Source organism: Ornithorhynchus anatinus, chromosome 2 (genome assembly GCF_004115215.2).
Source record: "Ornithorhynchus anatinus isolate Pmale09 chromosome 2, mOrnAna1.pri.v4, whole genome shotgun sequence".
NCBI classification, from domain to species: Eukaryota; Metazoa; Chordata; class Mammalia; order Monotremata; family Ornithorhynchidae; genus Ornithorhynchus; species Ornithorhynchus anatinus.
In genome coordinates, this window is record NC_041729.1 from 25,339,868 (window position 1) to 25,367,493 (window position 27,626).

Here is a 27,626-nt window from a genome sequence, read left to right on the forward strand (position 1 = left end):
GCCCTCATTTCTTCTCTGGGTCCCCGACACATCCGAGGCTCAGAGTCGGAGGAAGAAGAGGGACTGAATTCCCCCCCTTTTACGGATGAGGAAACCAAAGCATAGAGAAGTTGAGGGTTTGACCAAAGGTACCTAGCAGTCGAGAGACAGAGCTAGGATTAAAACAATCACTTGATAAAATTAAGGTAGGTTTGCAACTTGACAGTTACATCGAAATACACTCAGTGCTCCCAAAATGCGGGATTATAGTTTTGGTAAACCCCGTGGTTAGGACAACTTTCATTCATCCAATCGTATTTATTGAGTGCTTACCATGTGCAGAGCACTGTACTAAGCGCTTGGAATGTACAATTTGGCAACAGATGGAGACAATCCCTGCCCAGTGACGGGCTCACAGTCTAAACGGTCTAACTTTGAAAGAGTCTTCGTGCCTTGATCGCTGTTTACACAACCGTGTCTTCCCACATCCCCTTGCATTCTATCCCCATAACCGGGCATTGTCAGACATTCCCTGTATCCAAAACACAGTGAAACCGCAAAGTGTGGAAGAGCAGAGTGCAGTTTTCTTCAATACTTACCAGTGTAAATTAATATTGTTGAAGATGTAAATGTGGCTAAGCCAATCCAAAGGAAATAAGTATTCAACACGTTAAGCGCCTGTTGAATAAGATCACACACAATTCTTGCAGTCATTGTTGTGTAGCTGTGAACTGTCACTTGTTGGATGCTATTCCTCAGATTTTGAAGAAGATTGGATTCTTCCTTGCACTCACTGGAGAAATATGAAAGGTGTAGTGTTTTTACTGTTTTAACTCCATAAATGAAAATAGCCTTAAACTTGATTCGGGAACTTAGTGTTGTTTCTTTTAAATTCGGGAAACAGGTTTTCATGCAAATGTATTTCCTTTGACTCGGGGATCTTTTATAGCTTTGGAACATCTGCAATGAGAATGAAATCGCAGAAACGTAATGGGCCACCAGAAGTTTGTAGACAGAGCGACGTGAGATTTCATTCCAAACATTTCAACCTACGTCACTTGCTTGAATCAGAACGAAAGTATTGTTGCTATGCTAGCTAGCTTCACGTACCCTTTTGAGTGGCTCTTTAAACAATCACCCAGGCACTCGTGCTTAGTGCAGTGCTCTGCACATAGTAAGCCCTCAATAAATACGATGAAATGAATGAATGACTGGGTTGTTGGGCACAAAAAATATCATATAATAATACCTCCCTTCTGGCAGCTCTCAGACAAAATGTAGCTGTTTGAAACGCTTCAGAGACCGGATAACTTGAGTGTCCAGACTTTTCAGAATCATGCGGGGAATGGGATTCGTGAATGACATGAAACAATGTTAATGGATTTACAAGCTGCAGTAACATCCTCCTTTTAGTTCTGATGTAGGATGTACATTTAAAACCATTTGTTACTACTTCTGAATGCCGGTTGTTTTTTGGGTTTTTTTTAATATTGTACTTGATCGGTTTCCATTGTGAGTCACCTGAATGCAGCGGTTGCGGTTTGAAATCTCCTTCTGAAGCCGATCGCTTAAAAGAAAATATCGGAAGATGGTCTGCGTTAGGAACGAATCTGTGAAGGATTGTTTTAATCGCTTTATGATTATAGTTTTGACCCGATCCCATACATGACTGGTGATTTCAGGATGTTTATCAACTAATTTAGGAGAGCCCACAGTTATAGATGTTATTTAATAGTGTTCAAAATAATAATATATTCTAGGTTCTATTAAAAAATCAGAATCGGCGAGGTATTTTGTACTAATTTTTGTTTTTGTGAATTGTCGAAAGCAGCAAAATCCTCGCAAGCAAGGTAATAGCTATCCTGGGGGTTCTCTCCAATTACTGTAGGGGTTAGGGTTATGACGTGACTGGAAAAAATTCCATTTCTGCTGAAGAGCTTCCATTCTCTGACTTGATGGGAATTGGCGGGAGCTCTGCAAGAAGGAAGCGATCAGTCGGTGGTATTTATTGAGCGCTTTCTTTGTGCAGAGCACTGTATTAAGCAGTTGGGAGAGTAGCATGGTGGTGTGGATAGAGCACAGGCCTGGGAGTAAGAAGGTCATGGGTTCTAATCCCAGCTCTGCCACCTGTCTGCTGTGTGACCTTGAGCAAGTCACTTCACTCCCCTGTGCCTGATACCTCATCTGTAAAATGGGGAATTGAGCCTCTGAGCCCCACTTGGGTCAGGGATGATGTCAACCCGGTTTGATTGTATCCACCCCAGTGTTTTGTAAGCACTTAAAGACTATCATTATTATTATTATTATTGTAGAACAGAAGCCGAGCCCCAGCAGCTAGAGTGAGTTAGAAGAGAGGCTACCCCTGCTGTTTTCCACTGCCAGCATTACGAGGTTCCTGGAATTTTTTCCTCTCCTAAGCCTCCCTGCCCTCGAATTAAGAACTCTGTTAATGGGTGAAAGTGGGCTTCTAACAGATTCTTACCTCCCCCCGTTTGTTGCAGCTGATCCATTCCCTCTGCTCTTTGACTCAGCCTCATTGGGAGGTTATTTATATTAAAGTCTCTCTCCCTTTAGATTCTAAGCATGCCTATTAACTAGCACACCTCCCCCTTTCAAAGCCCTCCTGAAAGCTCACCTCCTCCAGGAGGCCTTCCCAGACTGAGCCCCCCTTTTCCTCTGCTCCTCCTCCCCTCCCCATCGCCCCTGCTCCCTCCCTCTGCTCTACCCTCCTGCCCCACAGCACTTTGCTTATTATTCTATATATTATCATTAACAATGTGTATATATCTATAATTTGGTTTATTTACCTTGATGCTATTGATGCCTGTCCACTTGCTTTTTTTAGTTTTGTTGTCTGTCTCTCCCATTCTAGACTATGAGCCCGTTCGTTAGGGATTGTCTCTGTTGCCGAATTGTACTTTCCAAGTGCTTAGTACAGCGCTCTACACACGGTAAGCGCTCAATAAATAAGATTGAATGAATGAGCTCTTTTGTATTATACTCTCCCTAACATATATACAGTGCTCTGCAATAAATCACTCATATTTGAGCACTTGCTATGTGCAGAGCACTGTTCTAAGCAATTGGGAGAGTACGGTACAACAGAATTAATAGACACATTCCCTGCCCATAATGAGCTTATAGTCTAAAGGGGGAAACAGACATTAGTATGAATAAATAAGTAGCATATAATTTAAAGATATGTACAGAAGTCCCGGGAGGTTAGGGGTGGGGAGAATATCAAGTGTCCATACAGTAAGCGCTCAGAAAATACCACTGCTTGATTGCAAGAGAGCCAGAGTTTTGGCAGGTGGGGAAGCTATGCGGGTGTGGGGATTCATTCATTTATTCATTCAATAGTATTTATTGAGCGCTTACTATGTGCAGAGCACTGTACTAAGCACTTGGAATGTACAAATCGGTAACAGATACAGTCCCTGCCCTATGACGGGCTTACAATCTAATCAGGGGAGACAGACAAAAACAATAGCAATAAGAAGAATCAAGGGGATGAACATCTCATTAAAACAATAGCAAATAAATAGAATCAAGGTGATGTACATTTCATTAACAAAATAATAGAATCAAGGTGATGTACATCTCATTAACAAAATAAATAGGGTAATGAAAATACATACAGTTGAGCAGACGAGTACAGTGCTGAGGGGATGGGAAGGGAGAGGGGGAGGAGCAGAGGGAAAGGGGGGAAAAGAGGGCTTAGCTGAGGGGAGGTGATGGGGGGGTAGAGGGGGAGCAGAGGGAAAAGGGGGAGCTCAGTCTGGGAAGGCCTCTTGGAGGAGGTGAGCTCTCAGTAGGGTTTTGAAGAGGGGAAGAGGATTAGTTTGGTGGAGGTGAGGAGGGAGGGCATTCCAGGACCACGGGAGGACGTGGCCCAGGGGTCGACGGCGGGATAGGCGAGAACAGGGGACGGTGAGGAGGTGGGCGGCAGAGGAGCGGAGCGTGCGGACTGGGCAGTGGAAAGAGAGAAGAGAGGAGAGGTAGGAGGGGGCAAGGTGATGGAGAGCCTTGAAACCTAGAGTGAGAAGTTGAAATTAATAATTATTACGGTATTTAAGTGATTACCTGTGTGCCAGGCACTCTACTCAGTGCTGGGGTGAATACAAGCAAATCGTGTTGAACACAATCCCTGTCCCGCATGGGGTTCACAGTCTTAATCCCCATTTTACAGATGAGGTAACTGAGGCACAGAGAAGTGAAGTGACTTGCCCAAGGCCACCGAATTTTGAGATCAGCGGGCTACAGTTTCTTGAAAAGGTAGGAAGCCTCTGCCATAAGTCATTTTTATATGTTTTCTAGTTTCGGGCGGTATCAGGCACCTCTCAGCGTAGCTGCAGTATTGAGGATCATTTGACAGTAACAACAGATTCCGTCTCCCAACACGTCTAGATTTAGCGCCTGTTGATGGAAGTGATTTTAGGATTTCTGTAAATTGCTCAGACAGCTCAGATATGCCAATGACTTTATAGACAAGGGAGCAAATCAGAAGTGAGTTGCAGGTGTAATCCAAACTCAGCGTAAGTGACTGTGGCAAGGGAAAGTTAGCCTGGAAGGATCAATCAAGAACCAATCCGTGGCATTTATTGAACGCTTACCGTGTGCAGAGCCCTGCTCTAAACTCTTGGGAGAGTACAATGCAGCAGAAGTGGTTGATACGTTCCCTGCCCATAGGGAGCTTACAGTCCAAAGGGGGAGGCAGACATAAAAATAAAAAAAGGAGATAAAGGATAAGTACGTAAGGGCCCCCGGGGCTGAGAGTGGGGTGATTGACAAGTGTTTAAAGGGTAAGAGGGGGGCTAAGGGGACACACCTCCAGTGCATCCCCCATTGGGAAGCAGCGTGGCTCAGTGGAAAGGACCCAGGCTTGGGAGTCAGAGGTCATGGGTTCGAATCCCGGCTCGGCCACTTGTCAGCTGGGTGACTGTGGGCAAGTCACTTCACTTCTCTGGGCCTCAGTGACCTCATCTGGAAAATGGGAATGAAGACTGTGAGCCTCACGTGGGACAATCTGATTACCCTGTATCTACCCCAGCGCTTAGAACAGTGATCTGCACATAGTAAGCGCTTAACAAATGCCAACATTATTATTATTATATAGAGAGTTGTTCTCTGGATTGGAGGAAGGCCCCAACAGTGAAGCTGACCCATGGTGCGTGTAAAAGATCAATTTGGGAGGCCCAGGCCTGACCGCATTGTGCACCCACTACAGCTCATCCCTGTGGTGCAGTCTTGTTTATCGCCTGCAACCCCAGGTGCGTTTCTGCTTTTGCCTCGCTGTTTCGCAGTCCATACGGAGACTCCGAGAGAGCCGCTCCTTTTCTGGTTGCAGTGAGCCCTGCCACGCTCTCTACAGCCATTGACTCCGGGCTTTCATTGGGGTTCAGTGTCGTTCAAATCTTCGATTCCCCTGGCTTCCTCACTTTGGCTTCCCCGGTGTCAGGGCACCATACGCCTGCGACTTGGCTGTCCTGCCGTTGCCTCTTCTCCTCATCTTGACCCTCCCAAGCGCTTAGCGTGGTACTCTGCACACCGTAAGTGCTCAATAAATACGATTGACTGGCCGACCGATCCAACACGGTTGTGTTGTGGCGGGCAGAGCTTCGGTACTAGGATGAAGTCCTAGGATTTCGGGGAATATGATTCCGTCTCTCCATTTGAGGTCTAGTTTAAAAGTGATCCTGGTGGAGCTGCTTAAGGAATCGGACGAACTGTCTGTGGTGGGGGGGTCCTCAATGATAATAATGTTTGTATTTAAGCGCTTACTATGTGCAGAGCACTGTTAGAAGCGCTGGGGTGGATACAGGTTAATCAGGTTGTCCCCTCAGTTTACAGATGAGGGAACTGAGGCACAGAGAAGGGAAGTGACTTGTCCACAGTCACCCAGCTGACAAGTGGCAGAGCTGGGATTCGAACCCATGACCTCTGACTCCCAAACCCGTGCTCTTTCCACTGAGCCTCGCTGCTTCTCAACCTTCTAGGGGGTTGGTGGGCACATCATCTCTGCAGACCTTTAAATCGATAGTATCTATTGAGGGCTTACTCTGTGCAGAGCACTGTATTCAGCAGTCGGGAGAGTACAGTGGACTTAGGAGATGTGATTCTTGCCTGCGAGGATCTTACAATCCAGCAGGGGAGACTGACAGTAAAATAAATTATGGAAAGGGGACTCCTAAAAGGTGAACATTTGTAAATATTCAGGCCTGGGGTTGGGGGTGGGGCTGTGAATTCTCAAGAGAAGCAGTGGGGCTCAGTGGAAAGAGCCCAGGCTTGGGAGTCAGAGGTCATGGGTTTGAATCCCGGCTCTGCCACTTGTCTGCTGTGTGACTGTGGGCAAGTCACTTCACTTTTCTGTGCCTCAGTGACCTCATCTGTAAAATGGGGATTAAGACTGGGACCCCCACGTGGGACAACCTGCTGACCTTGTATCTACCCCAGCGCTTAGGACAGTGCTCTGCACATAGTAAGCGCTTAACAATACCAACATTATTATTATTATTATTACCGGAGTGATGCTAAAGCCAAAGCAGCAGGAAGGGTAGAATGGGTTGAAAGATGATAATAATAAGAATAGTGGTATGTGAGACAGGGACTTCATCCCACCTGATAAGTTTGGGTCCACCCCAGGGTTCAACGCAGTGCCTAGCACATAGTAACAAATACCATTTAAAGTTTTTTAAAGCAGAAGGAGATGCAAGATTGCAGATGAGAGAGATAAGGGTTTAAATTGGTCTGGAGCCTAATTACACCCTGACACCACACTTTGTCCAAACCTCCTCTACAAGGTTTTCGTGCTCTGGTAAATTTTCTTGCGATTATAAAGCACTACTAAAATAATTGACTAAATAGCTCTCCTAGGTCAGGAACCATATTTTCTCTGTTGCTAGCCTACAGTGCTTCGAATAAGTCTGTACACCCAGTAGGGGCTTAAGTGGGTTGGTTTTTTTAATTTTAAAAAGAGCCTTTACTTGCTAGAAGGATAATGGAATCAATGCGCATTATGGATTTTTGAATAATTCTTTTTAAAAAAGCTTGGAGGCTTTCTTTTGATAAATTTAACGTTAGGTGAAGGAAGCAGTTTAGATATACTTGGGCTTAAGCAAGTGGATGATTGCACTTATGTGCAAAGTTAATCTAAGGTAGATAGGATTTGAGCCTTGTTTGGATTAAAAAATTATCAAGGACTTATAGAAAAAGTTACAGGTTCTCTTGGGACCCCGTGGACCAATATCCTTTTTAAAGGCTCAAGTACTGTAATTTCAAACTATCATTAAGGAAAATGGCAAAGGGGCAATGAAAAACTCTAGGACCTACTTAGAGCAAGAACATAAGCATATTATTGGGCCAAAACATTGGTTTATCTGCCTCAATGTTCAGTTTCTGCCAGAGGCAGAAGAATACTTGGGAGGAACTGTGTGTTAGGTGTCTTTCACGTCATCCACCCAACCCCACAGGACTTATGCATATATATGTAAATTATATATTATAACACATATGAATTATTCATATTGGTGTCCATTTTCCCCCCCACAAACTGTAAACTCACTGTGGGCAGGGAACGTGTCTGCAATTCAGTTGTATTGCGCTCTCCCAAGCTCTTAGTACAGTGCTCTGCACGTAGTAAGCGCTCAATAAATACGTTTGATCGATCTCACCCAAATGTTTAAGGTTGCTGCATCATCTGAGAATCCTTAACTTTTCCCTCTCCACCCCCAGAGTTTTCCAAGAACAACCCAGTATGGACCACTTGCTCGTTAATTTATCCAAACGCCTAGTGAGCCCGCTGATATTTTTGTCTGCACAGCTTCCTGGAGTAGCAAAATTCCAGAAGCTCACCACCCACAGTGTGGAAATCTCACCTCTGGTTTGTCATAAACCTTCCACCTCCAAGCTTTGATAAGAGGCTCCATATCATGGTATTGAGGGACTGGGTGAACATCAGTTCCATGTATTCCCTGTCTCATCCTTCAGTATTTTTTAAAGTATTTAAAGTATTTTAAAGTATTTCATTCCAGTTGCTTCCCAGCCTCTGTCTTACCAGGCTGAAGAGTAGCTATCTTTTGGGGCTAGCCTCATATGAAAGCTTCTCCGTCTTTCTCAGTACCTTTTCTGATCCCTTTTTGTATTTCAGAGCTGCCCAGCAAGTTCCAAATGCAGGCAAACAACAGCTTCATATAGTAGCAAGACTGCTTTTGATTTTAATTCCTTCCTGGTGACTCTCGCATTGCATTATTAAGGAATAACTGAGATTTGGTTCTGACAAATATAAAGCATGCCTCCATGCGCAGTCATTAGAATGGTGGATGGTGAAATCTTCAAAGCCGTCATCCAGAAAGAACGGTGTTAGGTGTTTTCAGTGTATTTCCAGCACTGTTTTTAGCAGTGATATGTGTTCTCTCTGTGAAAGAGGTAAATAGTAATCTCATTCCATAGGTGACGAGGCAAAGCAAGTTATCTAACCCTTTGGGTGTCTTTCATAAAAATTAATTTATTTTTTCTCATGATTCACCCCTATATCCCATTACACTTCTCAGGGGATCAAAGGCTATAGGCGGTGTGTCTGTATTAGAAACAAGTGGGAAACTCACTTCTTTTGCTTAGACTCTGAGCTCTCTGTGGGCAGGGAACATGTCTACCAGCTCTGTTGTATAGTACTCTTTCAAGTGCTTAGTACAGTGCTCTGCACCTCGTAAGTGCTCAGTGAATGCCACTGATGTTGATCTGAGAGCTCTTCAGGAATGGCAAAAACACTGTATTCAGGCTTCCTTGTAAAAGGTGTTTCTTCAAAGATGCTGTAGTTCTGCAAATCGTGGATTATGGGGTGGTCTCTGATTAGCCTTTTTGGATCTTTGCTTGTGGTTTGTCTGGCCAAGGAGGCCGGAAACCTCCCCATTCTGCTGGTGTCCCATCCTGTTCTCACTTGAGTTTTCCTCATTTCACGTCTTTCACCTTCCAGAGCAGGGTCAAATAGCCCCTTCAGGTTGGTTGGTTGTCGTTTGCCACCCCTCTGCCTCTACACTGGCCCACGAGGACCTCAGTATCCGTGTGGATGTCCCGGTGATCTCCCGAATGTCTGCTCCCTCTGTCTCCTCAGCTCCACCCCGCCTCCCCCCCCTCCTCAACTTGGGCACATGTTGGATCTCAACCTCGCTAGCCAATGTTCATTCCAAAACTTCACCAATTCTGCACTTCCCCTCTGAGCAAACCTCCCGCCCCATCCTCTTTCCCCCGACACAGAGACCTACTGTCTCTTGACCCTCTTCAGTTATCCCAGGCCATCGTGCCTACTGTGACTTTTTCTAATAATAATAATGTTGGTATTTGTTAAGCACTTACTATGTGCAGAGCACTGTTCTAAGCGCTGGGGTAGATACAGGGTCATCAGGTTGTCCCACGTGAGGCTCACAATTAATCCCCATTTTACAGATGAGGTAATAGGCCCAGAGAAGTTAAATGACTTGCCCACAGTCACCCAGCTGACAAGTGGCAGAGCCGGGATTAGAACCCATGACCTCTGACTCCCAAGCCCGTGCTCTTTCCACTGAGCCACACTGCTTCTCCTACCCAATCTCCTCTCTCTGATGCCCAAGTCCACATTCTCACCTCTACCCAAACTCAACTTCCTCTCACCCCTGTCCCTCTATCAGTGTTGCACCCCACACCCTCAGCCCCGGATCACCTCCACAGCGTGCTACCTCTGCTCATCATAATAATCATAATTATTATTATTCTGGTATTTGTTAAGCTCTGACTATGTGCCAGGCACCGTCCTAAAGGCTGGGATAGATGCAAGCAAATCGGGTTGGACACAGTCCCTGTCCCACGTGGGGCGCACAGTGTCAATCACCATTTTAAAGACGAGGTAGCTGAGGCACACAGAAGTGACACGTCCAAGGTCACACGGCAGACAAGTGGTGGGGTCGGTATTAGAACCCGTGGCCTTCTGACTCCCAGGCCCGTGCTCTATCCACTAGGCCATACTGCTTCTACTCATGTGCTTGTGCCACTTAATGCTTTTGGTGGCTCTCTGGGAATCAGTCTGACGTTGACCACTTCGGCTTCCTCCTCATTGGGGCCGCATCCCCTTTTCTTGCCCCTTTCTGGAGAGTCCCAGAAGTGTTTTTGGGGGTGAGGGTGGGGAGCATCCCTACTATTTCTGGAGCCTCTCGACCCAACTCGGTTCCCATGTTTTTGAACTTGGATTCTTTCCCCATCCAAACCCCTTGCCACCTGACTTCCAGTAGAAAGAGCAAGGGGCTTGGGGCATCAGAGGTGGTGGGTTCTAATTCCGGCTCCGCTTGTCAGCTGGGGGACAAGTCACTTAACATCTCTGGGCCTCAGTTCCCTCATCTATAAAATGGGGATTAAAACTGTGAGCCCCACGTGGGACAACCTGATTACCCTGTATCTATCCCAGTGCTTAGAACAGTACTTGGCACATAGCACTTATCAAATACCATCATCATTATTATTATTATTGTCTCTACTTTCACTAGAGAAGCAGCGTGGCTCAGTGGAAAGAGCCCGGGCTTAGGAGTCAGAGGTCATGGGTTCTAATCCCGCCTCCTCCCTTTGTCTTCTGTGTGACTTTGGGCAAGTCACTGAGAAGCAGCATGACTCAGTGGCAAGAGCCCAGGCTTGGAAGTCAGAAGACATGGGTTCTAACCCCGGCTCTGCCGCTTGTCTGCTGTGTGACCTCGGGCAAGTCACTTCACTTCTCTGGGCCTCACCTCATCTGTAAAATGGGGTGAAGATTGTGAGCCTCTCGTGGGACAACCTGATTACCCTGTATCTACCCTAGCGCTTAGAATAGTGCTCCGCACATAGTAAGCACTTAACAAATACCGACATTATTATTATTATTATTAAAAGCAAGTTCCTCTGGGCTCCGTGGTGCCTTCTCCTTGTCTCACTTCTGACTAAGGTGGAAAGAGTCATTCATCCAGTCGTATTTATTGAGCGCTTACTGTGTGCAGAGCACTGTACTGAGCGCTTTGGAGAATACAGCATAACGATAAAGACCCGTCCCCAACGAGATGCCCGCTGCGCCTTTTGGGGCAGAATCCCTTTATTTTCTCTACAGAGAAGAACCCTTTTCCCCCACCTCTATCTCTGCTTGTCTCTCTCTAGAGACAAAAGCTCCCCAACAAGTCGGGGCCATCTCTAACTTGTCGGACTGGAACAGAAGGTTTGCCGGGACCGTGGGGCAGGGTGACATTTGGCTCGTGCGGATCTCGGTGAGTGAGGGTCCGTGTAGCACATGATGTTGGTCTCCTCTCCTGGATTTCTCTATTTGCTTCTGGGATTAAAAGAATCCCCAAGCTTTCACTTTATTACTGTGGGAAAGATAACAAGATCCATCCTGTTCCCCAGCCTTGCTCTGTGTAGGCTTGGCATCGTTGCCCGCAATTAAAAAAGATTAGTTAAGAAATGATAAGCATATCTCCTTCAGGTTGTGGGTGGGAAAGAAGATCGTGGATTCATCTTGAATATCCAGTTTTACCAACGTGATAATTGTCTTTCCTGAGCTTTCTGCATTTTAGTTGTCCTACTCAGTTACCCTAATTTTTATATATTATATAAAATTTATCCGTGTCAGCAATTTAGAGCTCCCAGGCAGCCTGTTCATAGAGGAAATCCCAGCGAGACCTCAAAAAACATTCACAACATTTTAAGATAACTGTGTTTCTCCACTATTCTTTTACCTTATCTTCCTTTGTGGGTTTTTGTCTGTTTTGTGTTCTCTTTTATCCATTTCTTCTGCTTATTTCTTCCCTCTCCCTCTTCTTTCCTGGTCTTACAGCCAGTGGAAAGAACACGGGCTTGGGAGTCAGAGGTCATGAGTTTGAATCTCAGCTCTGCCGCTTGTCAGCTGTGTGACGGTGGGCAAGTCACTTAACTTCTCTGTGCCTCAGTGACCTCATCTGTAGAATGGGGATTAACTGTGAGCCTCATGTGGGACAACCTGATTACCCTGTATCTACCCCAGCGCTTAGAACAGTGCTTGGCACATAGTAAGCACTTTAACAAATACCAACGTAATAATAATAATTTTTCATTGTTCCTCTCCATTTCCTCTTTACTTTTAATTCCTCACCTTTTCCTTCCTCTCTGTTTCTTCCTCCTTTATCTCTTCTGATATGTTGTACTTCCCTCCGCTTTTAACTGTGGATGTCTCATAAGATTCTGTTTGGGGTCATCTAGTCTTCTTATTCCACGTATTCTCTTAGCTATCTCTTGTCCTCCCATGGTTTTTGCTACACCTTTAAGCAGTTGTGCCAAAACCAGCTTCTGCCTCTCACTTTTCTATGGTATTTGTTAATAACAATAATGATGGTATTTGTTAAGTGCTTACTATGTGCCAAGCACTATTCTAAACGCAGGGGTGGATACAAGGTAATCAGGTTGTCCCACGTGGGGCTCACAGTCTTAATCCCCATTTTACAGATGAGGTAACTGAGGCACAGAGAAGTTAAGTGTCTTGCTCAAGGTCACACAGCAGACAAGCGGTGGAGCAGGGATTAGAACCCACGTCCTCTGACTCCCAAGCCCGTGCTCTTGCCACCGAGTCACGCTGCTTACTGTGTCAACAACTGTTCTAATCATTGGTGTAGATACAAGGTAATCAGGTTGGACACAGTCCCTGTCCCTTATGGATCCCCAGTCTCAATAAGTCGTATTTATTGAGCGCTTATTGTGTCCACAGTCTAAATATGTTGTATTTATTGAGCGCTTATTGTGTTCAGAGCACTGTAGTGAGCACTTGGGAGAGTTCAGTATAACTGAGTTGGTAGACAGATTCCGTGTCCACATTAAAATTACAGTCTAGAGTGGGAGACAGACATTAATCTAAATAATTAAATTATGGCTATTTAAGAAGTGCTGTGGGGTTGAGGGGGTTGGTGGTGAATAAAGGGAGCAAATTGGGGGACACGGAAGGGAGTGGGAGAAGCGTAGGGCTTAGTCAGGGAAGGCCTCTTGGAGGAGATGTGAATTCAAGAAAGATTTGAAGGCGGGGAGAGTAATTGTCAGGAATGAGGAGGGAGGACATTCCAGACCTGAGGCAGGACGGCAGTGAGAGAGATGAGATGGAGGTACAGTGAGAGGGTTAGCGTTAGAGGAGCGACGTGTGCAGGCTGCGCTGTAGTGATGATGATGATGGTATTTGTTAAGCGCTTACTGCGTGCCAGGCACTGTACTAAGTGCTGGGGTGGAGGCAAGCAAGTCGGGCTGGACACAGTCCCTGTCCCGCATGAGGCTCACGGTCTTAATCCCCATTTTACGGATGAGGGAACTGAGGCCCTGAGAAGAGAAGTGACTTGCCCAAGGCCACACAGCAAACAAGTGGTGGAACTGGGATTAGAACCCATGACCTTCTGATTCCTGGGCCCGTGCTCGAGGCACTGTGCCAGGCTGCTTAGCAGTGAGGCAGGGGAAGAGGTGGCAAGGTGATTGAGTGATTTAAAGCCAGTGATAAGGAGTTTCTATCTGATTCAGAGGTAGATGAGCAACCTCTGGAGGTTCTTGACGACACGGGAAACGTGGACTGAATGTTTTTGTAGAAAAATGATCTGGGCAGCAGAGTGAAGTATGGACTGCAGTGGGGTGAGAGACAGGAGGCTGGGAGATCAGCAAGGTGGCTGATACAGTAATCAAGGCAGGATAGGATGTGTTTGGATTAACGTGGAAGCAGTTTGGATGGAGAAGGAAGGATTTTAGCGATTTTGTGAAGTAGGGAGAACAGGTCCTGAATCCCCACTTTCCAGACAAGGGAACGGAGGCCCAGAGAAGTCGCGTGACTTGCCGAAGGTCACACAGCAGACATAGCGGGGCTGGGATTAGAACCCAGGCCATGCTGTTATCACTAGGCCACATGGCTTCTCACTTGCTTTTTCAGTCATGCATCTTCTCCTGCGTTCGGAACCTGGCCCACATCCTGCCTCTGGCCTGGAACGCCCTCCCTCCTCAGATCCCCCAGACAATTCCTCTCCCCATCTTCAAAACCTTACCGAAGGCCCATCTCCTCCAAGAGGCCTTCCCAGATTAATCCTCACTTTTCCTCATCTCCCAGTCCCCTCTGCGGAGCCCTGACTTGCTTCCTTTGCTCTTCCCACCCCTCCCAGCCCCACAGCACTTGTGTATATATCTGTAATTTTATTTGTCTTGATGTCTGTTAATTTATGTTAATAATAATAATAATGTTGGTATTTGTTAAGCGCTTACTATGTGCCGAGCACTGTTCTAAGCGCTGGGGTAGACATAGGGGAATCAGGTTGTCCCACGTGGGGCTCACAGTCTTCATCCCCATTTTACAGATGAGGGAACTGAGGCACAGAGAAGTTAAGTGACTTGCCCACAGTCACACAGCCGACAAGTGGCAGAGCTGGGATTCGAACTCATGAGCCCTGACTCCAAAGCCCGTGCTCTTTCCACTGCGCCACGCTGCTTCTCTGATCTCTGAAATTTATATTGAACTCCCTTAAGGCTGTGAGCCTGTTGTGGGCGGGGATTGTCACTGTTTATTGTTGTATTGTAGTTTCCCAAGCGCTTAGTACAGTGCTCTGCACCCAGTAAGCGCTTAGTAAATACGATTGAATGAATGAACGAACTTCTGCCTCCATATGGTTGACCCACAAGCCCCTGAAACTCAATATGTGGAAAAACTGAACTCTTCCCTCCTAACCCTACTCCTCTTCCTTATTTTCCCCACAGCGGTCGACAACACCAACCTCCCTCTTCTGGAAGCTCACAATTTGGGAATCCTCTTTGACTCTGTCTTTCACCGCTCGCGTCTTTGATCCGGCCTCTCATTTGCTTAATGTGTGCTTTGGTTTTTACCATGTGATTTGTGTCTATTCTCTTCTTCTTTGTTCCTACTGAGTGTTTGTAATTTGTGTCGCCACTAGACAGAGGCCACTTACATTGTTCCTAAACGGTTTTTGCAGTGAATGCTCTGCGCACAAAAAGCAATAAATGCCGATGATGAGAGACTATGAGTTTGGTTTTAGATTTCACATCCCAATCTTCAATTCATTTTCTCAGGTTACCAGAGGCTGCGCTAGCATATTTGAGTCAGTATTGAATTTCTTCATTAATGTCAGTCATCTGTGAAAAATAGCTTTCATGGCACAGGAAAGGTTCAATATTCTCCAGAGTCTTGCCTCTAACACACATTGTCAGAACTGGGAAATGCTCAACGAGAGCTCGTTGAAAAGTAATCTAGGTCTTCTGGGTACTGTCTCGATCCCGTTTTATCTTGCACTTCAGGAAAGATTTTGATGATGGAAGATCGTACTTGTGAGCGAACGCGTACGGCGTCATTGTCGGATTCAAGTTTGGTCGATGGATTCTGTTCCATGTAGGCTAGGATTAAGCAGTTCGTAACTTACAGCCAAAATGAAGCTAATTTATCACTGTGGTCGAATGTATTTTGTGTTTGAGATATGACGCATCTTTGACTTCTGTCTTAACCTGTTATGAATCCTCACTTTGAGGCTCATCACAGACTAAGCAAACAGTAGGTCTTCTCTGCAACTTTTTGATTAACTTATTCCGAGTGTTTTAAATGGTAGAAGGCTCTGTAGAGAATTGTATCTTCCCAACTCATTTCCAGGAGCTGGGTAACAATGAAAATGTTACTGCCAGTTCTGGATCACCTAAAACCACATATAATCTGAAAGGAATATATAAAATCACACCTATTCAGGAAGCAGTGTGGCCTAGTAGAAAGAGCACAGGCCTGGGAGTCAGAAGACCTGGGTTCTACTCCCGGCTCTGCCGCTTCCTTCCCGAGTGACCTTGGGGAAATGCCTTGAGTTCTCTGTGCCTCAGTTTCCTTCACTGTAAAACGGGGATTCAGTTCCTGTTCTCCCTCTTAGACTCTGAGCCCCATCTGGGACAGGGACTGTATCTGACCATATTGTCTTCTCTACCTCGGTGCTTAATTCCATGCTTGCCACGTAGTAAACACTTAAAGTTTTTTATAAAGGCATCTTCAACAATTGGGAGGAGATGCTTAAGGAGGCTCTCACAGTCTTTCCAATAGTGGACAATTATTGTGTCTTTTCTGGAATTTTGTTTTTTTTTTTGTTGGTTTTATTTTTGGGAGGTTTTTTTGTCTTTCTGGAGCCTTAAGAGGAGTTTGCTTTCAGAAGAAAGGAACTCATTTCCTGGTTTCACACAGAGATTCGTTCAGCTGTAGATATTCTGTTTTTCCATCAACCTGCTCAGTAGTTGGAGAAATTCCAAGTTTGGATGTTGAAGAATAGAGCTTAAAACAAACTCCTAATTAACCAAGTAGTATTTCTTGAGCACTTTCTATGTGCAGAGACTGTACTAAGCGCTCGGGAGAGTACAATACAACAAAATCAGCAGACACAATCCCTGCCCGTAGCGCTCAGTCCAGAGGGGAAGATAGACATTAATATAAATAAATAATTTATTAAGAAAATATGCATCGTGCATGTGCAGAGCAAGTGCATGTTGCCTGTCTTGCCACTAGACTGTAAGTTCCTTGGGGGCAAGGATCATGTCTACCAAGTCTATGGTATTGTACTCTCTCAAGTCCTTAGTACAGTGCTCTGCACACAGTAACCCCACAAAAATACCATTGATCGATATTTGAGGATGGTATGGCTGTCTGTGAGGTTCCATCCTCCTGGATCACTGAAAATATAATCTCTTCTGCACCATGCCCTGAAAAAATAGTAGGGCATATTTTCTAGGTTCTTTCTCAGTTGTTGAGAGCAGTGTGTTTTCAAAGGGTACTGCCAAAATTCCCTTCTGTATCTTCAGCCACCGAGAAACCAGCATTGGCTGTTTGCTTATAGGGTACTTGAGTTAAGGGTTGGTGGCAAGGGAAAGGGATAACTCACCTTTATTAGGGCACACAGTTGATTTATTTTGTTGTAGTAGCGATGGGTTGATCAGAGCCGTCGTTACACGCTTACCCATTTCATGCATGATCAACAGCATGTATTTGGAGATGGCCGGCAGAGGTTCCTGACTTTTAACTCCCTCCTTAGCCCCCTTCGTCCCTTCTGATCTCTTGCCCCTAATAACCTGGCCACGTTACTTCATCATCAGAGTTTCCGTAAAATTTCCCTTCCAGCCCCCTCTATGCTTTTCCTATCCCCAGCAATACCTTAAGAAGAAATCTCCCTCTGCCTCTCAATTCCTGCCCTCCCTCCACCTGCACTTCTGACCCCATCCCTTCTCAGAGCAGTTGCTTCCTCTCTCCCTCCCTCCCCCATCACCCTTTTCAGCCACTCACTTTGCAGTCATTCCTCTCCTCCCCCTTTTCAAGCATGCCCATGTAGCCCCCATCCTATCCAGTTATCACCCCATCTACCCCCTCGACCCCTCCCCAAACTGCTGGAGTAAGGTGTACACACTTGCAGCCTCCACTTTTTCCCCTCCAACTCGTTCCTTCATCTCCTGCAATCTGACTTCAGTGGCTTTACCGCCTAAAAGACATCACTGTCCTTTCTGCCAGATCCGATGGCCCGTAGTCCATACCACTCCTCCTCTCTGCTGCCTCCTGGAAACATTATCCTAACCTTGTCTTCACCAAACCAGTCGTCTCCTTGTTCTATCTTTGTGACTGCTCCTCAGTCGTTTTTATAGGCTCTTCTTCTACCTCCCACCCTCTAACTGTGAGGATCCCTCAAGGCTCGATTCTGGGTCTCCTTCTGTTCTCCCTCCACACCTACTCCCTTGGAGACCTCATTCACTCCCATGCCTTCAACTGCCATCTCTTTGCGGATGATTCCCAATTCTACTTCTCCAACCCCGTTCTCTCTCCTTCTCCGCAGTCTGACATTTCCGCTCAACTCATCTCAACTTGGATATCCCACTGACGTCTTCTACTTAACGTGTCCAAAATAGAACTCCTCACCTTCCCACCCAAACCCTCTCCTCCCCCTGACTTTCCCATCACTTCAGACAGCATCACCGTTCTCCCTGTCTCACAAGCCCGTTACCTAGGCATTATCCTCAGTTCTTCTCGCTCATTCAACCCACATGTTCAATCTGTCATCAAATCCTGTCGGTTCTGCTTTCACAACATCTCTAGAATCCACCCTTCCTCTCCATCCAAATTGCCACTGTGCTGATCCAAACACTCAACATTTTCCATCTTGATTACCGCGTCAGCCTCCTCGCTGACTTTCTTGATTCCTGTCTCCGTCTTCTCCAGTCTGCACTCCACTCGGCTGCCCAGGTCATTTTTCGGAAAGGCTTCGCGTCCATATCTCCCCGCTCCTCAAAAATTCCCTGCTCCCAATGAGCCTAAAGTGTAGAGGGGGGAATGATGACGTGGCCAGAGGAGAAATGAAAATCCGTTTTAGTGTCTGTCTCCCCCTGTAGTCTGTAAGCCCCTCATGGGCAGGGATCACATCAACCACTCTTTTGTTTCGTACTTTCCCGGGCTTTAGCGTAGTGCTCTGCATAGAGTAAGTGCTCAATAAATGCCATTGATTGGTTGATTGTTACCCTGCCCTGCACCTCTTGCATGTCAAGATGATCTTTGTCTGCAGAGTCAAATTCATTATTCACGAATCTTAGGGGAATGCGTCCTGGGGAGATAGCATCAGTGAGAGAGGTTTCTGACCGAAGAGCCATCTCGGGTGTCTCGTGCTAGACAGGCTCAGTAGAAATCCTGAAAATCATATCGGACCGATAATTGCCCTCCCCCACTTCATAGCCTTACTGAAGGCACATCTCCTCCAAGAAGTCTTCCCTGACTAAGCCCTCCTCTCCTCTTCTCCCATTCCCTCTGCACCGCTCTTATTTGCTCCTTCATTCATCCTCCCACCCCCACAGCACTTATGTTTCGATCTGTATATATCTGTAATTTATTTATTTATATTAATATCTGGCTCCCCCTCTAGTGTGAACTCGCCGTGGGCGGGAATGTGTCTGTTGTTATATTGTATTCTCCAAAGACACGCAGTACAGTGCTTTGCACGTAGTAAGCGCTCAATAAATACGATCGAATGAATGAAAATAGCTGGCTAATGCAGGCAGCAGAGACTACAGCGGCTACTAAGGCAGCTACCCTGGCAACCACATTAATTAGGCACAGTGGCACAGCATTGTTACAGCACTGCAGTGCCCTCGGCCTTAAGTGGGTAATAATGATGATGGCATTTGTTAAGCGCTTACTATGTGTGAAGCACTGTTCTAAGCGCTGGGGGGGATACAAGGTGATCAGGTTGTCCCACGTGAGGCTCACAGTCTTAATCCCCATTTTCCCGATGAGGTAACTGAGGCCCAGAGAAGTGAAGTGACATGCCCAAAGTCACACAGCTGACAAGTGGCGGCGCCGAGATTAGAACCCACGACCTCTGACTCCCAAGCCCGGGCTCTTTCCATCGAGCCACGCTGCTTTGTGTTCTTCGCAGCGTGTTGTCTCTCTGCCTGCCTACTCATTGAACTCACTGCCCCAGCAGGACGTGAATGGCAGGACTGTCACTAGCACCGTATCACTCAGTGGCATTTATTGAACTTTACTGAGTGTTCAGCACTGTACTAAGCGCTTGGGAAGCACCGTCCAACAGATCTGGGAGATGTGATCCCTGCCCACGAGGACCCTACAGGCTCCGCGGTCTGTAATCTGTTCAGACTCTAATCCCTCTGTCCAAGTTCTCGGTTTTATAAAGTCTGTGACCGGAGCAAGGCCCACTTCACAGGAGATGGTTCCACTGTCATTATCACCCCTGCTGGCTGAAACTGTTTTATTTCTGTCTTTTGGGGTCACACTCATTCTGAGCTCCGAGACCGTCTCCCCGTTTCTAATTTCCGCACCCCGGGGACGACCCGCCTTCTGCTGCTGACTTCTGTCTCCTGAAATGCGGCGTGGCGTAGTGGATAGAGCTCAGATGTCAGAAGGTCATAGGTTCTAATCCCAGCTCTGCCATTTGTCTGCTGTGTGACCTTAGGCAAGTCACTTCTTTTCTCTGGGCCTCAGTTACCTCCTCTGTAAAATGGGGATTGAGACCATGAGCCGCACGTGGGACAGGGACTCAATTTGCTGGTAACCACCCCAGCGCTTAGTACAGTGAGCGCTTAACAAATACCGTCATTATTTTGTTTCATTATGTCGGTCATTAAGAGCATTTACATAGTTTAAAGCACCGGTATCACCCTCTGCCAGCAAGACCTGAAAGGTATCTTTATTAATCCTGCTACGTATTGCAGCATGCGCCCTTCTCTCAACTCCCGGGACGTCGGCTGAAATGTACTCAAAGAAATATCCAAACCACCCAGGTGATCGGATGTCAAATTCCCAGGGAAGGAAGAAACATGCCAGGAGCTTCGCGGGCAACAACAAAGCAGCCCTATTAAGGCAAGAAACCCAATCTGCCTCTGTCACTGTGACTGATGATTAGGGTGCCTTGGGAGTACAGGCTTCCAGGCAGCCTTTAAGAATGTGAAGGCTATCAGGAAGAAAAAAAAGGAGAGAGAGAAAAGGCTAAGAGCTACTTGCGGTGAAACAAACAATAGAGCAATACCGGGCAAATCCTCGCAACCCTGAGAAAAGGGATGCTTATTTAAGCCTAGATCGTGGAATCCGGAATGAGCTATAAAAATAATAATAATAATAATGTTGGTATTTGTTAAGCGCTTACTATGTGCCGAGCACTGTTCTAAGCGCTGGGGTAGACACAGGGGAATCAGGTTGTCCCACGTGGGGCTCACAGTCTTAATCCCCATTTTACAGATGAGGGAACTGAGGCACCGAGAAGTTGTGACTTGCCCAAAGTCACACAGCTGGCAAGTGGCAGAGCCGGGGTTCGAACCCATGACCTCTGACTCCAAAGCCCGTGCTCTTTCCAGTGAGCCACGTAAAAAGCAAGCGGTAGGATGCCAAGGTTGAAGAGAAACTACACTAAGCAGACCGAAACCAAACTAAGGGCTTCCATTCATCTCCACAGAGAGTCTGCAGACCTCCGCCCCACCACCACCCTCCTGAATGGTGGAAGTGGCTCTTGACCCGCGTCACACAAGACAAGAAATTTTAAGGAAACGGTGACGTGACTTCGATCGTCTCCTTAATCCACCTTCCACCTTTGAGGTCAAAGTCATCAGTCAACCCCTGCGGCGAGAGTCACGGGGAACGGCAGAACTCCTCGATCTGATGGAATACCAGCCGAGATCTACAAGCAGGAAGGGGATTTTCTGCTCAGTCACCTCCGCGGATGCTTCCTCCACGTAGGGAACAGTGGGGGAATGCCTAGGAGTTCTACGGCACCATTATTACCCTCTTCAAGAAGAAAGGGGAGGGCGACCACTGTGAAAACTATCGTGGCCCTGAGGCCCCAGATCGAGGGGCAGTGCCTGAGACCGCAGCACCTCTCCCTCCCTTCTCACCCACCCATTTCCAAGAACACCCGTCACGGGGAAGTGAGGCAGTTATAAGCATCCAACCTTCAGAATGGTGGAACAGATGGGCTTATTTAGGCCAAGGATGGCCCATTCTGGATGTGAAGAGCCTGAGGACTATACTAATAGAGTGCTGAATTTGTCCAGTTATTCCTTTGTCAATGTGTTTTTCCTCGTTCTTCCCGCCTGCCACTCAACTTATGCATTGTGAATCCCCCGGGGGCCAAGTACCATATCCTCTTCAGTCTCCTTGAACCCCTTTTTAGCATTTAGTACGGTGCTTCGCATAAAGTAAGCACTTTATAGATACAACATCCTCCTGCTCCTCTCCGTTGCTGACAAGATTCTAGCCAGAGTATCCCTTGATCTACAACTGAAGAACAGTGTTCACCAAGCGTTAAGTGCGTAGTGCACAGTAATAATAATAATAATAATAATAATGGTATTTAAGTGCTTACTCTGTGTCAAGCATTGTTGTAAGCACTGTGGGGCGATAGAAGCTAATCAGGTTGGACACAGTCCCTGTCCCGCATGGGGCTCCCATTCTGAATCCCCATTTTACAGATGAGGTACCTGAGGCTCAGAGAAGCAAAGTGACTTAGCTACGGTCACACAGCAGGCAAGGATTAGAACCCAGGTCCTTCTGACTCCCAGGCTGGTACTCTCTTCATTAGGCCATGCCATAGATACCATCAATTAATTGATCCATTATCAGAATCAAAATGTAACCTCAGACCATAGTGGGTCACAGCAGATGTCATCTTTGCTGCCCACCAACTTAAGCCGTGATAGCTATTTTTAAGATGGATGGTATCTCTGATAAATTTGCACCTAGCTGTCAATAAATACCAATGAGTGGTTGATCTGCCAAGATCCCTCTAGACTGTAAACTCACTATGGGCAGGGAATGAGTCTGTTATATTGTTCTGTTGTTCTCTCCCGAGCGTCTTCTACAGGTATGGTAAGCAATCTATAGTATTTATTGACCTATTGATCCTGACAGTATTCCACGATGATCTGTCGGACCAAGTCAGATTCGGAGTAGCCTTGAGTTGTGATTGTTCTCGAGAAACACACAGACATATGCATGCATGTGTGCAAATGATTATTCAGAATGTATGGCTGCTTTCATTAAGGTGTCGGCTTTTGGAGTTGAAAATGAGGTAATTTAAGAGTCCTTATGTTTTATCTTTTAAATTCAGCGTAAGCAAGCTTAATTTTGTGGTTGAGCCCCGAGTTTTATGATGCATATGAAATAATATCTGCCTGGGAGGTGTTTCTTCAGTAGTATTTGTGAATGACAAAGCAATTGTTTGTCATTACGACTATTGAGAAATATAGTGATTCTAAGACAGCTGTGTTTGGGGGAATCAGACTTAACAATACCCTAATTTTGGTTTTGCGGTGAGTCCTGTTCTATTGAAGCATGAAAAATGATGATACGGTCCACAAGAGATAAGCAAATTGTGACGAGTACCAGCTACCCAGGGAAACTCCAGGCTCCACAGAGTGGAGAGAAGGGAAATCCCCCCAGAAAAAAAAATGCTTGTAACACATTTAAAAATAATCAAACCTTCTAGATATATTCCAAAATAAACAAATGTTCTTATTGATGACAGTGGAGTTCTCTGAATGCATCGCAGACGTGCACTCCGTTGATTCTGTCCTAATTTTGCCAAGTTGACAAACTCATGAATCAACTCAGATCCATTTTGGTGGTGAAAAAGTTAAAAACTCTAACTTAAAAAAAATGTAGTTTTAGGGGGCTTAAAGTCTAAACTTTAAAAGGGAATCAAGAGATAGAAATTGGGTTAAATGCGGTAAAATCTAAAAAAAAAATTGTATCCAAATGATCAAAATATTAAACCCCCATATGCACAGATTGGTACCATGCTGACAGTGGTACAAGATGAAGCAGACAAGATCTCTTACCTAAGCGCAGGTTCAAAATTTCTAGAAATGATCACATAAAAAAGGCACAGACCTCTGCAGTAACATTGAAGATCTTGTCATCTAAACAAGTACACTCATTTCTCCCGTAACCTGAAGTTTGTGACCGCGATGAAGCTCTGTGTTCTTGGTAGACCTGGGCTCTAGCTCACACACACGTGATTAGCGCCACAAGGATGTGTACAATGGATTCTTCCAAATCGCAATGAACCGTTGTCTAGACAGATGTTAGAAGAGAATTGCCTAATAGTATCCCTGCCAAAATGCGTAGAAAAGAGACTGTGGAAGAGCATTTTAACCTCTCCGGAGAATGAATTTATAATTAATGAGATTTATTGAACACTTGCTGTGTAGCAGAATGCTGTAGTAAGTGCTTGAGAGAGTACGATATTCGAGTTGGTAGAAATATTTGCTGCCCACAAGGAGCTTGCGGTCTGGATGGTTGCTAAAAGAACTCTTTGTTAAAGTATTCTTTCTGCTTAGATTGTATTTAGCAGTAGTAGAAATGTCTACTTTTAGCACGAATGACACAAACTATGTTGTTTTCCTGCTTCTCTATCACAGACCCTTTCCTTTCCTCTCTTCCTGCCTAAAAAGTGGTTTCTCCCCTTCATTGTTTTTGACTTGGTTTCTTGTGCTGACTGTTTTTTTTCTCTGTAAGCATATTTTCGGGTGGGTTATCATTTGACTTGGGTTTTCCTGTCTCTCGAAGTATTTATTTTTTTCCGTGGCCCCTTAACTCCCCCTCACTTCCCCACAGTGAGCATTTTGCTTTTCGTCTGTAAGCTGCCTTGGGCTTCTAGGAGACTGTAGTCGTAGCAGAAAATCCATCGGATCAGATGTTTCTCCTTGTTCATTTTGGGGTTTTTCCCCCTTCTTCCTGCACTTTTTCCTTTCTGTTCTCCTACCAGCTTCCTTCCTCTTTCCCTCTTTCTTTCTCCATCCAATCCCAGCCTCCTGATTCCCTCCTGGTGAAGATGTGTCCTCCTTTGCTTTATTCTCTTTGTTGGTCTACTCTTCCTTTCTCTACTTGTGCCCACTTCTTGTTGTCCTACCTGCTCTCCTAGCAGAGAAGGAAAGAGAGGATTGACAGAGAAGCATCTTGGCCTAGTGGATAGAGCTTGGGCCTGGGAGTCAGAAGGACCTGGGTTCTAATCCTGGCTCTGTCACTTGTCTGCTGTGTAACCTTGGGTAAGTCACTTCAGTTCTCTGTGCCTCAGTTACCTCATTTGTAAAATGGGGATTTAGACTGTGAGCCCCATGGGGACCATGGACTGTGTTCATCGTGATTAGCTTCTTATTTACCCCAGCACTTCATTCATTCATTGTTGTATTTATTGAGTGCTTACTATGTTCAGAGCACTGTACTAAGCACTTGGAAAGTACATTTTAGCAACAAAGAGAGTCCCTGCCCATGACGGGCTCAGTCTAGAAGGGGGGTAGACAGACATCAAAACAAGTACAAGCACTTAAGAGTACAATGCCTGGCACATGGTAAATATTAAGAAAGAGAAGTCAAGAAAGGGCTGATCCTCTCCTTGGAGACTGCTCTCCCTAGAGTCCCTCATCACCTTCTTCATTCCCTAATAATAATAATAATTATGGTATTTGTTAAGCACTTACTATATGCCAGGCACTGAACTCAGCGCTGGGGTGGATACAAGCAAATCGGGTTGGACGTGGTCCCTGGCCCATGTGGGGCTCACATCTCAATCCCCATTTTACAGATGAGATAACTGAGGCACAAAGAAGTGAAGTGACTTAACCAAGGTCACACAGCAGACAAGTGGTGGAGCCGGGATTAGAATCCATGCCCTTCTGACTCCCAGGCCCGTGCTCTATCCATTACACCAGGCTGATCCTCCTTGCAGCTCCTCTCACCAGAGCCCCAAGAATTCCTCAGGACGAGGGGGGCTCATTGGAGGGAACCCAGCCACCGAGGATGAGAGTCAGCGGATCTCTGCAGCAGGCACCTCAGAAGAACAGCCTGTGTGATCAGTTCTGTATTTTTCTGCCCAGTGGCCATCAGCTGCTCCGAGGCCATCTGAACAGCTGATGGAGCCTTGGCAGAAAGGCCCTGAGGTGATCAGGCCGAGGTGGCTCTTGAGGAACATTTTTGAAAGAGCCTTAACATCCAAAATGGGCTTTTTTTTTGTTTTTTAAATCAAACAAGCCAGAGGGATGGCAACAAATGGCAGCAAACCTGCTGGATTTTTTTGCAGGGGAGAGACAGGGCACCAAATTGACTAGTTGAAAGTAAATCATCGAGACTGAGGGGCTTTTGTCAATCCCTGAAGGAAGTAGTTGGCGAAGATGAAGAAACAAACCCCTTGTGAGAATAGGTAGCCTGTTGTTCTGAAAGGCTACTCTACCAAATCGCCCATAGAACTCCCAACTGTAAGAAGGGCTGCAGAGAGGATCCTGAGAATTTGAGACTGGCATCCTCTTCCTCCCAACCCCCAACACACACACACACACACCTGGAAAATCAGTATAATGTAAAATTAAGCCTTGGATTAATGAGCATTTAGAAAAACAGCCCTTGGGGGAAGGACAACATGGTTTCTGTAAGAGGAAGTCATGCCTCAACAATCTGCTGGAATTCTTTGAAGAGGTCATTAAACAAGTGAAAAGGGGAAAAAACCAGTGCATGTAGCATACTTAGATTTTTTTTTCAAAAGGCTCTTGAAGTTATGCACCAAAGGCTTAAAAAAAAAAAAAGGATTGTGGGATTGCTGGAAATGGTTTCTACTGGATAGAAAATGGGCTAAAAAAAACCAAAGGGTAAATGGCCACTTTGGGGGATGAAAATGTATAAAATGTGCCACCCTCCAGGGATCAGTGCTAGGACTGGTGCTCTTAGCGTCCTCGTAAATGATTCAAAATGCAGGGAAATCTCCCAAATTTTCAAATGGCATTTAGTTCCGTCAGATGGGGGTGAGCAGCAGTAGGTCCGGATAAAACCGAGGGGTCAAGGTGTAAGCAAACGCAGGGTTAAGTACATGTAGGAAAAAATTACCTCAACTATACGTACATGGTGATGGGCCATAAGCTGTCACGGCTCAGAAAAGAGGAAAGAGATCTCAATGATCCTTAAAATCATCAGCGTGGTGGCAGCCAGAATGACCAACAAAAATACAAGGTGTCCCTGGTAAAGAGATAGTAAATAAAAGAAAAGGCAGTTTGTCACTGTATCTGTCCTTACGGCTCTGGCTGTATTGATCCTCGGGCTTTCCCGATCTGTTAAGCAGTTTTTGTTTGCTTGTTTAAATTCTAAGTTCTTTGAAGGTAGAAATGTGGCTTCTTCCTTTTGTTGTTGCGTTCACTTTTTACCCAAAAAAGCAAACAGCCACGAGTTCTTTTCACACCATGAAATTAAAGCAAATGCCAACCTCAGTGCCACCTCAGAGTTCAAGTGGGTGTAGTCAAAGCGGACAGAAGCATATGAGCCGTACAGGCAGCCAACTCTCCCAGCTCGCCTTCTCCCGGAACCCCCCAATAGGTCTCTTAACCTTTTTACCATCTCAGTTTTCTCCTAGGCTCAGCAGCTTCTATCAGTTTACTCCCTCAACTTCCCTGCTGGCAGGTGTCTGGGTGCCTCCTTCTCTTAGCCTGCCTCCCCACAGAATTGGAAAAGAAAATGACCTAAAGCATCCTTTTAAGCGAGTACTGTTGAAATATCAATAGTTGGAAATGTATTTGAAAATTATTTTGATGAGAATCCAGGAATTTTAAAGTGAAGGTAAAATTTGGAGGATAAATATAGGATATCACTGTGTAACCTGGATGGGATGTTATTGATCAGTTTAATTCTATGTTAGAGTACATCAGAAATAGTTTAGAAAGTCCATTAGGTTTTTCTCTTTGCACTTGAATGGTTATCACCTTGGAGTTCTTTGAACAAGTCTATCATAAGATGAAATGTCAAACATGCCTTTTTTTAAAAAAAAAAATATTTAAGTGCTTACTACATGCCAGGCACTGTACTGACTACTGGGGTAGATACAAGATCATCAGTTTGTTCACAGTCCAGGTTTCACATGGAGCTCACAGTCTTAACCCCCATTTTACGGATGAGGTTACAGGTGCAGAGAAGCCAAGACTTGACCAAGGTCATACAGCAGACAAGTGGCAGAGCCAGGATTAGAACTCAAGTCCTCTGACTCCCGGGCCCCTGCCCTTTATACTAGGCCATAGCTGTTTTGACCCTTATCCTCTGGGAAGAGCAGATTTGAAATGTGTATGATTATTGCTTGTAGCTAGGTATTAAGCATCAGTAGTATATATTCCCAAATTCA

At 45.7% G+C, this 27,626-nt stretch overlaps 1 protein-coding gene across 1 annotated transcript in view; it reads left to right on the forward strand.

Annotated features, from left to right (window-relative positions):
- Positions 1–20,934: 20,934 nt before the first annotated feature.
- EPN2 (epsin 2) overlaps positions 20,935–27,626 on the forward strand; it is a 76,356-nt gene continuing 69,664 nt past the window's right edge. The window contains exon 1 of the mRNA XM_029053288.1: positions 20,935–21,779. The gene's annotated coding sequence lies outside the window, so the exon portion shown is untranslated. The remainder of the gene's footprint in view (positions 21,780–27,626) is intronic.